The 13,562-nt window shown below is 38.8% G+C and overlaps 1 protein-coding gene across 1 annotated transcript in view; it reads right to left on the reverse strand.

The window, feature by feature from the left end:
* Positions 1-13,562, reverse strand: part of Agbl1 (ATP/GTP binding protein like 1) — a 744,973-nt gene that overhangs the window by 174,256 nt on the left and 557,155 nt on the right. The gene's annotated exons all lie outside the window — the stretch shown is intronic.

The raw sequence follows: 13,562 nt of genomic DNA on the forward strand, positions 1-13,562 counted from the left end.
TGTCCCCCATGGTGCCCTAGTCTAACTTTGATCTGTAAGGGAAGATGTCTCTGCTCTTTGCTTTCAGAATTGATGGTCTCGGACTCCACTGTTATTGCCCCAGCTCCTGAAAGGCCTGTTGATTTATTCCCTTTATATTAGAAAACCATATCTGCTCATTATCTAGGAAGGTCACCGGGAGGGAGCTATGTCTTCTGACTTCAATAGCAGATCACTTGGCCCTTTTTCACTTCTCTCTTGGCACGGCAGGAGCTTTGTGAGAATGGGGGAGGCCTGGGCAAACAATAAAGGAAAATTTATTCCTGGGCAGAAAGAACAATGTAAGAGGCTAGCTGAACATATAAATATGCATAGAAGGCTCACCAGCTACCCACCTTGGTTTCTATTTCAACTTGTATTTTGAAAGTTAATTATTCCTGTCAATGGGAAATCCTGCTTTAGCTGTGGTGGCAGGAGACTATGCTTCATTGAAAATGGCTTTATGTTCTAGATGAGACTCAAATCTCTCATTTCATCCAATTCCAAAGAGAATAACATTTTGAAGGATGGTGAGATTGTGTGTGTGTGTGCACACACATATACATACATATATACAGTGACATATACATATACATTTGAAACTGCAGAGTTTCTAAAATATTTTTACCAGAAATAGAATTTATTTTCCTTTTAAATCACATATTCTAATTTATCCATGTCAGCTTGCCTTTTCTTTTTGTCAAAAAATAAAACACGTGTCTGTGTAATGAAACATACTCTAAAGTCAGTGTTGAGAAAATAAAACTATAAATGAAACAAAACTGACCCCAAAATAACCCCACCTAGAGTTGCTTAAATAAATACAATTCGTATTCCCAAACTGCAACCATTCTGACAATGCTGTGTGGCTGGCCAGAGTGTCTCAGAAGCCTTCAGGAGCCATCCACTGCAGAGTGCCCTTTGAGAGGCTCCTTCTAATGCAGATGTCTGGGGCCTGCACTCTCCCTCTTGAACCATGTATTTTGGATACAGACCCTAGGAATATGCCTTTAAAACACGTTCCTACCACTGATATTCATTGGATTGTTAGGATAGGAACTCTCCAGGACTGGGGACAGAACACAGTTGGCAGACTGCTTGTCTAGCATGCACTATGCCCTGGGTTCAGCCTTCAGGACCCCAGATATGGCGATACATGCCTGGAATCCCAATACTAAAGAAATGGACACTGAAGGATAAGAAGTTCAAGGTCATTCTCAAATACATAATGAGTTCAAAGTCAGCCATAACTACACGTGACTTGCTAAAAATTATTTAATTAAAATAAAAGTTTAAAAAGGGAATCTTCTATGGTTTTACAGATATGGAGACAAATACAGCAATGCAGTCCTCCCTTTATCTCAACCTGACACCAGGGGGAGCTCTCCAGCCAGCAGCCCAGTCTTCTCCATCAGGACAGGGGCCAGGTTCCCAGGCCCTCTAAGAGTGAACTAGTCTCCCCCACAGCTTCATTCTCAGAGAGGCAGTCTACTTCTTCCCATTCATTACAAGTTTGATAGAAGAGTAATTGCAACATTAACGACAACCTACACACAGGCAAATATTATGATCTGTAAATTCTAGCAATCAACCTATTTTAATAAGGAATTTAAAAATACTTTTAAAAAGGAAGATTGTAAGTACTTTATGTGTTGAAGTGTTTGAGCCTCTAACTTATTCTATATACAAGAATTTTGGAGCACTTCAAAATGGCTACATTTATCCAAATATTAATAACTATGTCTCATTCTATGTAGAATATGAGACTAGAAATACAAAAATTAACTGTGTATCAAGTTGGAGTAAGTCTACACACCTCTCCTTCCCTTTCCTAAACAGAAACAGAGGAGTGGATTGGGGGATGGGAACACAATGGGGTGGGGAAAAATATGGCCAGAATGTTAAATAAACAAACAAATAAATAAATACTGTATATGTTATCTTTAATCCACATTTTCTATGGAATTTATCTATATAACACATGCCAACATATGTTGATTTTTCAGTTTTGTTTTCACAGTATTTTCTGAAGAAAGCTACCTGTGAGTTTCTGACTCTTTCCAGTACATATTGTAAGGTGATGTATTCCTCTAATCCCTGTACTCAACAAATGGAGGCAGAGGACTTTAGACAATAAAAAAAGCAGAGAGAACAGTGGGTACCACTTAATCTCCCTAGGGTGACCTGTATTCCTGGTAATTTTATCAGAGGGGTAAAGAAAGATCTTGGGGAAAGGGTTTTTTTTCCTATGTTTCTGCTCATATCAGGCTCGGCAGGGTCCATGTCCCTCTCTGTGACAAAGCCAGCTAACGTCTAGTAAAGCTAGAGCTGAGAAGAGGCTCCTGGAAAGGACCAGTCAGATGAGTCACCAGCCCACAGAGAGACAAGCAGGGGTTCTTAGCCTTGTTCAGATTCTCTAAGCCCCTTGGTGGAAAGGAGCAGAAGAAAGCAAGATCGGTAAATAAGGAAAAATTCACACGGCCAGAATTATGACCTTTGTCTTTTCAGGCAAAAGTACAAATCAAGAAGTATTCAGTCACTCCTGCCGTTAATCCTTTCCAAGCAGTCTTTAGCAAAATAGAGGCTATCAACTACTGTTAACCAACCATCCTGAAATGTCAAGGTATCAAAAAAACACATGCCATTTGATTTCATTTTCAGGAATTCATAAAAATTGCAAAATGGAAATCCTCAAGGAATAGAAAGTAGATATGACACATATGGCATTTTGCAGTGTGGGGCACAACTCTTTATTTTGGAACCATAAAGAAGAATGCCCATGTCAACTGTGATTTCCCACGGCTCAGTGCATCGCTGTTTGCCTGAAGTCACAGCTAGGTCCTAAGTACTCCTGTGTACTGAGGAGAGAGTGACCATTCCCTTTCATGATGTTGAGGGTTTCATGGTTCACAATCCTCCACAATTTAAAAATACATTTAGTGGATGAGGAGAGTTAGCAAGTACCCCAGTCTAAAGATGGGTTTGTGGGGGAGGAATGTTGCTCACATCTAGAGGCATCTCCATGTCAGGCTCTATACTAGATGTATGACATTGATCCTCAAATAAATTCCACGTAAGCCCTGCCTCTGGTTGTCAGACCAAATAACTAGGGTAAGAGGAAGTTTAATAAACACCTGAAGACAGACATTAAGGCCTATCTGAAATTTCACCCTAGGCTCTTATCCACTAAGGCAGTGGTTCTCAATCTGTGACACAAAACCCCTTTGGCAAACATCAGCATCTCAAAATATTTACAATTCATAACAGCAGCAAAATTACATTTATGAAGTAACAATGAAAATAATTTTATGTGGATCATGCAATATGAAGAACCATATTGCAGGGTTGTAGCATTAGGAAAGTTGAGAACCACTGTACTAAGGGTGATGTTTTAAATTTCAATAAAGAACCCAGCTGTTATGTTGAAACATGAAGGTTATTATAGTAAATTATTATATTGAAGGCACACAGTATAAATTCCTATTGAAATTTTCATCTGAGTTGCTGGCAATGCAGCTTTAAAAAAACTCCACCAACATGCATAATTATAATGTCTTATCATAGTTCAAAATTTCAACTATGCTGTTACCATAAGAATCAACAACAAAGTCTCTCATGTCTCTGTGTTTTCAGTGTTTATTGTCTTTCTAATACTTTGTGGTTTCATTGAATTTCAAAGTCATTGATATTTTGTTCTAACTCTTCCTTTGTAACTTTGCTTCAGGTAACAGTCCACCCACAATAGACAATTCCCATCACATTCTAGATGCTTCTTTCTCTCTCTCCCCACAGTACAGGGACTCTGTGTTATTGATGATGTATCTTCTTTTAGTTTCTGAGGAATGTCATTCTTAGTTATTATAGAGTCCATCCTTCAGACTCTGGACAAGATGGACTCCATATTTCCTCTGGAATATCTGATAAATCATATCACTCCCTAACTCAGATGGCTGGGTAATAGCAAACAGAGTCTGTATGATGTAGAGGAAGCTTGCCAATTGGAGGGTGAGAATGCATTTTGTATGTGGTCTTACACAAGATAGAGTAAAAGGACTCTTTTCTACCTGTCCTCTGAGAGGGAGGAGTTTGAATAGATGTTCATGAAAACCTAGTGTAAACTGTGTGTTCTGGAGTAGGAGAAAGTTGCTAACAAAGAATTCTGGCATTTTCCTGTTCTTAATTTCTACTCAAATAAATATTGGTTGATTTCATTTTCAATCTGGACATCGCAGTTTAGCAAATCCTTGACTTTAAGACATCCTAAGTTAGTTTCTCATTCTCATGGGGAAAAGGATCCTGCCTAGAACAACTTCATTGTCCTCACCCACCTAGCACTCACATACCTGCCATTCCATCCATTTCTAAATGCAGGCAGCCCCCTCTATCCTACTCCTTTCTTGCATGGAATTTCAATTCATGTGCTGTACTTCACACCCAACTCTACATCAGCTGGTTGTTGTCTTCTACTCAGTCTTATGTTCCCAGTTACACAACCTGCTCCTTAACATCATTTTGCATCAACTTGAATCTACTCTACTGGTAGAAGATTTCTCACCTGTATTCCTTCCATCAGATCCCTAGACTAACATGTGGGGTTTAAACACTAACCATTTTCTACCAGGAATCATACAACTTTTGGGATAGGATACTCATATGAACAAACATAGTACCCTTTGAAAGCCACATCTGTGGAAGCTGAGAGCAGTTAGTGTCTCCTAGCTAATAGGATCCAGCATGAACTCTCTCATCTGACAGGGAGTCCCAAAGTGGGTGAGCCATGCTGAGGATGCTGTTTTTTAGACTTTATAATGAAAGAGAGAAAAAAATGCAGCTATTCACTTATAGATGGCTGAGTAGGCCCTGGTGAATGAAACACACTGGCTGGCCACCATTGTCTAGATGAGTAAAGCTCTAAGCTGAGTACTTTTATTCCTTTTTAAAAGACTGTCTTGCCTCTTTAAAGTTAGGTTATTTTTATAGCCATAGAACAGTAAACAGGGATCAGGTATTTCAGGCTTTCAAAGGTGAAAGAGGTTATTTAAGAGTGTTATCAGAGCTAGCCAGCTGTGAACACACACACTATCAGAAAACCATAAACATTTCCCTTGGCATATGGACTCAATTATTCATTAGCCACCCTACTCGAGGTTGCACATAGACTCAATGTTTCAAAAACCTTGAGGTTCCCAGTCTTCTCTGCTGACCCACTGAATGAATAAAGAGTTTGAAGAATGGTAATTGTTTCTCCATCTACTCATATCCCAAGAATTTGTCTTTGGAAGTGATAACTATGAGAATAATAATGATGATGTTTGCCATTTCATAATACTTTTGAAGTGTCAGCTTCATTCTGTTATGCTAAAGGTGGTTACCTGACTTATGGGATATGGTCCAGTAAGTTAGTGGCAGAAGTGGGTTTTGAACTCAGATCTTTTTGCAGACTATACATTATGACTTTTCACATTTTAAGCCAACATTTCTAACTTCTCATAGAAACAGTCATCCCCATCAACTTCCACAAAAAGAACTGAATGATAAAAGTGGCTTCTTAGTAATATGGCCCATCTACAAATAGCTTTATAATAGCGTCAGAAGACAAACTTGCATATTGAAGGCTCTGAGAATACTTCCACAATAACCTATTTTTCCTGAGTAACTCAGGCTTTACAAATTCATTTTACATCAAAAAACCCATCTCTTACTACATGAGATGGTACTCTATTGTCAGAGGCACAATCTGGAGAATAATCTGGAGCACCAAAATGCCCCATATAGATAAATGAAGGAGGTGACTTTGCCTGTGTAGAACTGTAAAGTAAGCAGGGCAGCAGCTGGTGGGATACCAACTATTCCAAGCTACACAGAATTTTCATTCTCCCAGTGCTCTTTGTCTTGGTTTTTTTTTTATGGCAGCTGGAGCTCTACTTGTCTGTGTTGAGTTCTTTTGGAACAGTATGGCTGTGTAAGAAAGACCCTGGCCTCTGAACCTCACACCCATCCTCATGAGTTAAGTTATCATGGCTTCCGAAGCTCTGGTTTCTTGCGTAAGAAACAGTGCTTTATAACAACATCATCACTGAAATAACAACTTGACTGTTTAGAAATATGATAACTAGAATCAATGTGTGTTTAAATCAAGGGGAATCAGTCACCATTCTTATACCCTTACTGGATTCTCATTGTTAATGTGGTCTTCCCATTACACAGACATAAATTCACTGGCGTTTTTCTTTGATTCATAAAATCCTGTTCACCTTCTTAGGACCAGCTCAAACATTACTGCTGCTGTCAAAGTTTTCAAGGCTCTAAAACAGATCCAACCACTTTTTTGCTTTTTTGTCCAGCTAACTGAGCAAGTACTCATTGTTTCCTATTCCAAATGATTCACTACATGGCTGCAACACATTCTGTATATGTACACTTCTCCACCAGCTATTTAAAGTTAAGGTCTCAGCCGCAAACACAGTGAATTCTATACCTAGTGTCCAGGGCACCACAGGAAATAAAGATGCTCAAGAAATATTACAAGCATGAAGATACAAGGAAAAATGTTATAGGCTATGATTTTTGTCTCCAGAAAATTTGAATTCTGTAGGAAATGGCTAATAATTAAATACAATACATGGTCATGTGAAATTTAATGGTGCACACCTTTAAATCCAGCACTCAGGAGGCAGAGGCAGGTGGATCTCTGTGAGTTCAAGGCCAGCCTTGTATCCAGAGCGGAGTGCCAGGATAGGCTCCAGAGCTACACAGAGAAACCCTGTCTCGAAACAACCAAAAATAAATAAATAAATAAATAAATAAATAAATAAATAAATAAATACATGATAAGAAATTTAATGTGTTCTAATGATGGTGAGTTTTATTTTTCAACTTGACAAAGACTAAAATTAACTAAGAAGACAGTCTCAGTGAGGTTAGCCTGTGAGCACGCACACACTTGAGTGTGTGTGTCCGTGATTGTCTTATTTACTAATGTTAACCAATGTGGGGCCACCCAGCCCAGTGGGCAGAAAATCCTACAATATCTACATAAGAGAGGGTGCTGAGCACAGGTGAGCATGCATGACTGTGGATGTGACCAGCTGCTTCAAGTTCCTGCCTAAACTTCCCATGATCCTTGAGTACAACCTGAAATTGTGTGCTAATATAGCCTCCTTTTCTCCTATATTGCTTTTGTCAGGATTTTTTGTCAAAGCAACAGACACAAAACCAAACTTAGTTCATAAGCCCCTAATATGCACACACACATGAACACACTCATATAACACACACACACACACACACACAAACACATATATACACACATAAAATGTTTTAAGTGATTTATAGAGTTATATATGTCCATAATTTTATAATATAAGTGATATCTCAATATCTGAAAAGATTGAACTGGAAGATGATAATACAAAGTGCATCATAAATAGGTGAGTACATTACTTTTTAAATGCCTGCATTAATATTTTTAATTATTTTTTGAAATTGTAATATAATTACATAATTTCTCCCTTCCCTTTCCTCCCTTCAAATCTTCCCCTATCTCCACTCTTGCTCTCTTTCAAATTTAGGAACTATTTTTAAAAATGAATTGCTGGTATGCATGTGAAACAGCTATAATTTCATTCTCAGCCAAGAAATAACACTTTGTTCACATGGCGTAGGAGGAAAGCCTGTAAACATATCAAACCATGAACTTGTCAGGGAGAGGCCACTGCTGGTCTCAGTAGATGCCACCTTTGACAGAGGAGCTATTGACAGTGGGTTGTTGCTGAGGGAGGGAGAGCCAAGCTTCTCCAGGGACATGGCTGCTAGTAGGTTTCCCAAGTCTCATTAGATGGCCCCATTCTCATGAACAATTAGGCAGCACTATTTGAACTCCTGAGGCTATAAATAACAATGACAACAAAAACAGGACATGAAACTGGCATAGGCATGGGGCGAGACACTAGAGTAAGTCCAATGGAAGTTATAATAGATATAATCAAAAGGCATTGTATACAAGTATGCAATTTTCAAAGAATAAATTAAATGCATTATTTTTTTAATGAGACAAAGTCCACAGTAGCACTGGGTCTGCACATAAAGCTCAGTTGGCTATGCTCTAGGCAAGGTGGGGAGCTAGCATCTAGGATGCAGCACCCACTTTTGCAGTTTCCATTCCATCATTTCCCTTCCACCTTGTGCAGACAAGAGATATGAACATCTCTTTGCTAACTGATTTCCTTCTTCACTACTCCTCTTCATACTAGTCTTTATCCTGGTCTCAATCATCTTTCATGAAGGAAGCTCTCCTTGTCATTCCCTTGCCATAAACAGCAAAAATCTATCATGTCACACTTCTTCTTACAGCTTGAATTATGATTTCATTACCACTGCAGTCATCCTTCTTATTGGAATACTCACTCGGGGTCATATGGCATGAGAAATATAGACACGATGAGAGTCTATATTGAAGACTGAAGCCAAGTCTTCAATCGTGACCATACTGAAAGATACTTATATGACCTTGCACTGCCAACAACCCAAGTTCCGTGACTTAAAGAAACTAGCCTCTGTGTTGCTCTGGTTTGAAAATGAAATGTCCCCACAGTATCATGTGCTCAGACAGTTGATCCATTGCTAGCGATTTCGGGGGAAGGTCAAAGGACCTGTCAAAAGTGGCACATGAAAGTAGGCCACTGGGTACAGCCTAGTCTATCTTACAGTTTGAATTCTTTCTGCTTCCTGGTTCTGGCAATATACTACAAACTGTGTGACCACATTACCACATACATTGCCCCAGCCACAATGCCTTCACTCCCACAATTCACCATATCCTCTCTCAAATCATGGACCGGAATAAACACTTGCTCCTCTAAGTTATTTCTGCTAGATATTTGGTCCCAGTGATTAGTAAAGAAGCTAATACCCCTGTGTGCTAAGGTTCCTTAATACCTGAATATTGGAAAGAAAATGTATGTCAACTGCTTGGGCTTAAGAAAAAGTATGACATCAGCAAAAGGAGTTTTCCTTATCAGGAAATCCACATGTCATTCTCCATGTGATAAGTAATCTCTGGCTTAGCTAAATCACAGGTGTAGAATAAGTAAGAGGATTGCTTTACAGGAGGTTGAGAAGGACACCATGGTCCCAACAGCAGTAAGAAACAGTAAGGCCACAATGGAGAATACTCTAGGTATGTTTGCCCAGGAAAAACGTTTTTACTTTGTCCTATATGGTGTGAAAGATAGAGAGACTTGCAACTCATGAAAGTGTTAAGCCTGAGATACTAGTTTTTCTACTGCCAGTGACAAACACTATGACTAGTGTCACTGACACAAAGATGAGTTTATTTGGGCCTACAGCTTGTGAGCAAGTCCCAACGAGGGAGGGGAAGGTATGGCAGCCTGGAGGCCAGAGCATGAAACTGACAGACCACATCTTCAGCTGTAAACATGAAGCCGAGAAACCAAACTAGAAGTGGTGTGAGGCCATCACACCCTCAGTGATGTAAGTTTTCCAGCAAGGCTGCACCTCCCATAACCATTCCAAACAGTACCACCAACTGGGACCACACTAAGTATTCAATTACCTGAGCCTATGGGAGGTATTTCTCATTTAAACCATCATACTTGACGATTACTGGTTGTGAGATTCTTGGAAATATCTGTTTATTTTCTGCTCCCCAACTTATATTTGTCCTCAACTTATAAACTTGGTTTATGACAGGTAACTATTATATTGCTGCAAGCACATATAAAACCATTAGGGTCATGACTTTTACATAATACAGAATCAATGTCTGTTAGTTATACTAAGAAATAAGGGGAACAAATTCCTGGAACTCAAAGAACAGTAATCAATGTTATGTTTTAGCTACTAAATATCAGGTGACATCATATGTTGTGATTGAATATTATCATACATGATGGTCAGTTTTATATATTAACTTTATTGAGCTAAGAGATGCTCAGACAGTATGTATAGCATTCTTTCTGGCTGTGTCTATGATGGTGTTTCTGGAAGAGATTAGCATCTGATCCAATAGCCTTAATGACCACATATTCCCTTTGCCTTCATTGTCATGGTAAATAGGAATGACAAAACTTGTTAAGGAAACAGTCAAAACAAAAAGACACATGGAGGGTGAATTTGTTCTTATTCTGAGTTAGGACATTGCCACCTGTTTCTCCAGATTAATAGTCCTGATTGTCAATCTTTGCATTTAGCCCTGGACTCCCAGGTCACACACAGAAATGCACAAATATCCCCAGTAAGTCTCAGGTCTTTGGACTCATCTTACATTGTATTACTTTCTTATCTGTTATTCTAGCTCACAGATGACAGATATCGGGTCTTTCTTGGATTCCATAATCAGTGAACCAATTTCTGCAAGATCATTTATTTCTCCTTCACAAAATCTCATGAGTATTTTGTGGGGTGCACATGCATACACACACACACACACACACACACACACACACACACACACACACAGAGAGAGAGAGAGAGAGAGAGAGAGAGAGAGAGAGAGAGAGAGAGAGAGAGAGACAGAGAGACAGAGAGAGAGAAAAAGAGAGAGGGGGTTTACTGTGAATAGTTTACATTAAACAATCAGAAAGGAAGATATGAGATGCTATCACTGTCCTAATTTAAGATGAGGGAGACTGATGCAGAAACAGCTAGAGGTTCACTAATACATGGCAGAGCCTGGGGTCAAGCCATCAAGCCCAATCACTCTAAATGTAGTCTTTATATTAAATACTCTGCTGCCTCTAAAATTCTGAAAAATGAACCCCTTGCCACATGCCCTACATTCAAGGACTTAATTTTCAAGAGTACTGCCTTTCCTAATCTCTGTAACACTTCCCATCAATCATGGCTTTAAGAGCAAGGAACTATAGTCAGATCAGTCAGATTTAGTAGTAGTTTATATAGACAACATTGGGGTGTACAGGCTTGAGAACCAGAACCAGAAAAGGAATTGTCAACAGGCAGTGACTACTACATTGTTGAAAGAATTTGGAACATCCCTGCATAGGAATTTGCTATGATGAAGTAGAAGGTAGATTATTAGGCTAGGTTTTTACTTCAAAACAACTATAAATGCAGAAAAGTTTCTTTCTCTTTCTCTCCCTTTCTGTGTGTGTGTGCATGTGCGTGTGCGTGTGTGTGTGCGTGTGTGTGTTTGTTGTGCTAGTGTGTATATATGTATATTGTATGTGTATATACATATATGTAACATATGTGTATATGTACATATATACAAACACATACATGAGTACATATATGCATACATTTATTTATTTGAACACACACACACACACACACACACACACACACACACACACACTATTGATGGCTTATTAGAAAACCTTGCATGCATCTACCTGGCAGCCATTGCCTACATTTGAAAGGGGATTTCATAATTTATTAACTATGAGGTTTTAGACAATGGATTAAGTAAGCTGTACTTCAGTTACTGGAAACAAGGAAAGCACTGTACCAATTGAGCTGCAGCCCTACCACAAGATAAGGGATAGCCTTAAAATAAAAATTAAATAATTCATTGAACACGTGTTTGAGGATTAAATCAAAAACTGAAATAAAGGTAGATGTTTTTTCTATTTAGTCTCAGATTTCTATATGCTTCCAGGGCTCTAAATGACCAGGCTTCTTCACCACCAGAAACCTTCGGATGCACTTTCCTACAATCACCATTGGGGGTTGCAAATAAGTTACAAAATAAACCATGTTGACTTTATAAATCATGTTGATTTCTTAGGCTAGCATACATTGGGTTTCATCATAGCATCTTCATACATATGTGTATTTTACTTTGTTGTTATTTCTTCACTAAATGTGGTCAGTATAACAATAAACATGGATGTGCAAATATGCCTGCACTATGTTAACTCAAAATTCATCAGACAGAATCCTCAAAGTAGCATAAATTGGTACCCTATTGTTAAGTTTCAATTTAGAGGGAGCTTTCTCAATACTTTCTGTGGTGGCCCCACAAGTTTACATCACCACTAGTAAAGAATAAGTGTTCTTTCCTCAGGTCATTGCCAGCATTTGTGGTTATTTGTTTTCTTGATGACAGCCTTTTTGAGTGTGATAATCTGAAGAGAAGACTATTATTAGAAATTCAGTACCTATGGAAACTAAATTTGCCCATTCTAATTTGTTAGTGGATAGCTGTTTTCATTTGACAGAATGTAAAGAACTTGGCAGTGGGAAGAAAAGCCCTTGACTCCTGCACTTCACTCTGTGTGCATGTGTGGAGAAGTTACTAGTTTTTCTGCATCTCATTTATCACATCTCTAAAATAGGTTTAGCTTTTGCACCACAATGACTTTGGGGCCCGTGGACAGACTGAAGTTTTTGAAAAGGGGAAAGAATGGCTATTTTGCTTGACACAATTCAGGGTACACCCAATTTTGCCTACATTCCATATGTATGCTTTATCTAAGTGGCAAACAAAATCTCCCAGATGTGACTTTTGGACAACATTTAAAACATACACATTGTAAAAGTCTGCCTCCATGCAGAGCAGTATGGAGTAGGAGCAATGTCCAATTCTGGGTGTTTGACCCAGCTGCACCTCTTTTGATGTAACCCAATAATGTCAATGACAAGGCACTTATTCTGGACCTCAGTCCTCTCACATAAAGTAAGGGGATAGACTCAATCTATCAGCTTTGTGCAGTTTGACATTCAATGATTCTGAGTCTATAAATTGATTTCTCCTGTGTCCTTAAGTTGGGAAATCACAATAAAGCTTGCACTCCATGGAAAACATTGTTATGTTATTATGCAGATTATATTTTGTTTTTCCTGTTTCAATTGGACTCAGCTTGGTTGATCTTTACCTCTTAGTTTGGAGAGATAATGAATCTGAAAACAATTGCTTTCTTTGTCCTTGGAAATGAAAGCAAGATCAGGAGACTGCCATCTCCATACCTGTCTTTTAATAGATGAAAGGCCATTCTCACTAATTGATGCACTATTGTCAGGACCACAAGTCATGGGCACTAAACAGAAATTGTAAAATTTTAATGGCATGTACTTCCCTAGGCACCTCCTCCATAGAAGAATACTCTTTGCCAATCATGCTGATTATGGCTTCACACGTCCACTGACACTTCTAAATTCACACATCCAGTCTTCTCAGGGCCATGAGTAGCACCAGTAGTCTTAATTTCAATGTCACCTTTGTGCGTTGGAAAGTCCCTCAGTATGGCAGAATGTCTCACACCTTCCTTTTGCACCTGTTAAACATCTGAATGGTCCAGTCACATTCCCTCCTAGGCCATTGTTGCATCAGTTTGTCACCCTTGAGCTTAGTGTTATGATCATTAACATAGCATCACTCCTGGCATTTTTTTTTATCTTTCTCTTTGACTAAATGCAACCCAGAAGGAAGGGAAAAGTGTGTTATCTATGTTAAGATCCTTTTCTTCAAGTGGATTTTTTTTTACCTTTTTAAATATTAAAACAATCTTTTCTCATTTTACATATATATCCCAGTTCCCACTCCCTCCCTTCCTCCTGCTCTC

The sequence above is a fragment of the Cricetulus griseus genome, chromosome 3 (genome assembly GCF_003668045.3).
Source record: "Cricetulus griseus strain 17A/GY chromosome 3, alternate assembly CriGri-PICRH-1.0, whole genome shotgun sequence".
NCBI lineage: Eukaryota > Metazoa > Chordata > Mammalia > Rodentia > Cricetidae > Cricetulus > Cricetulus griseus.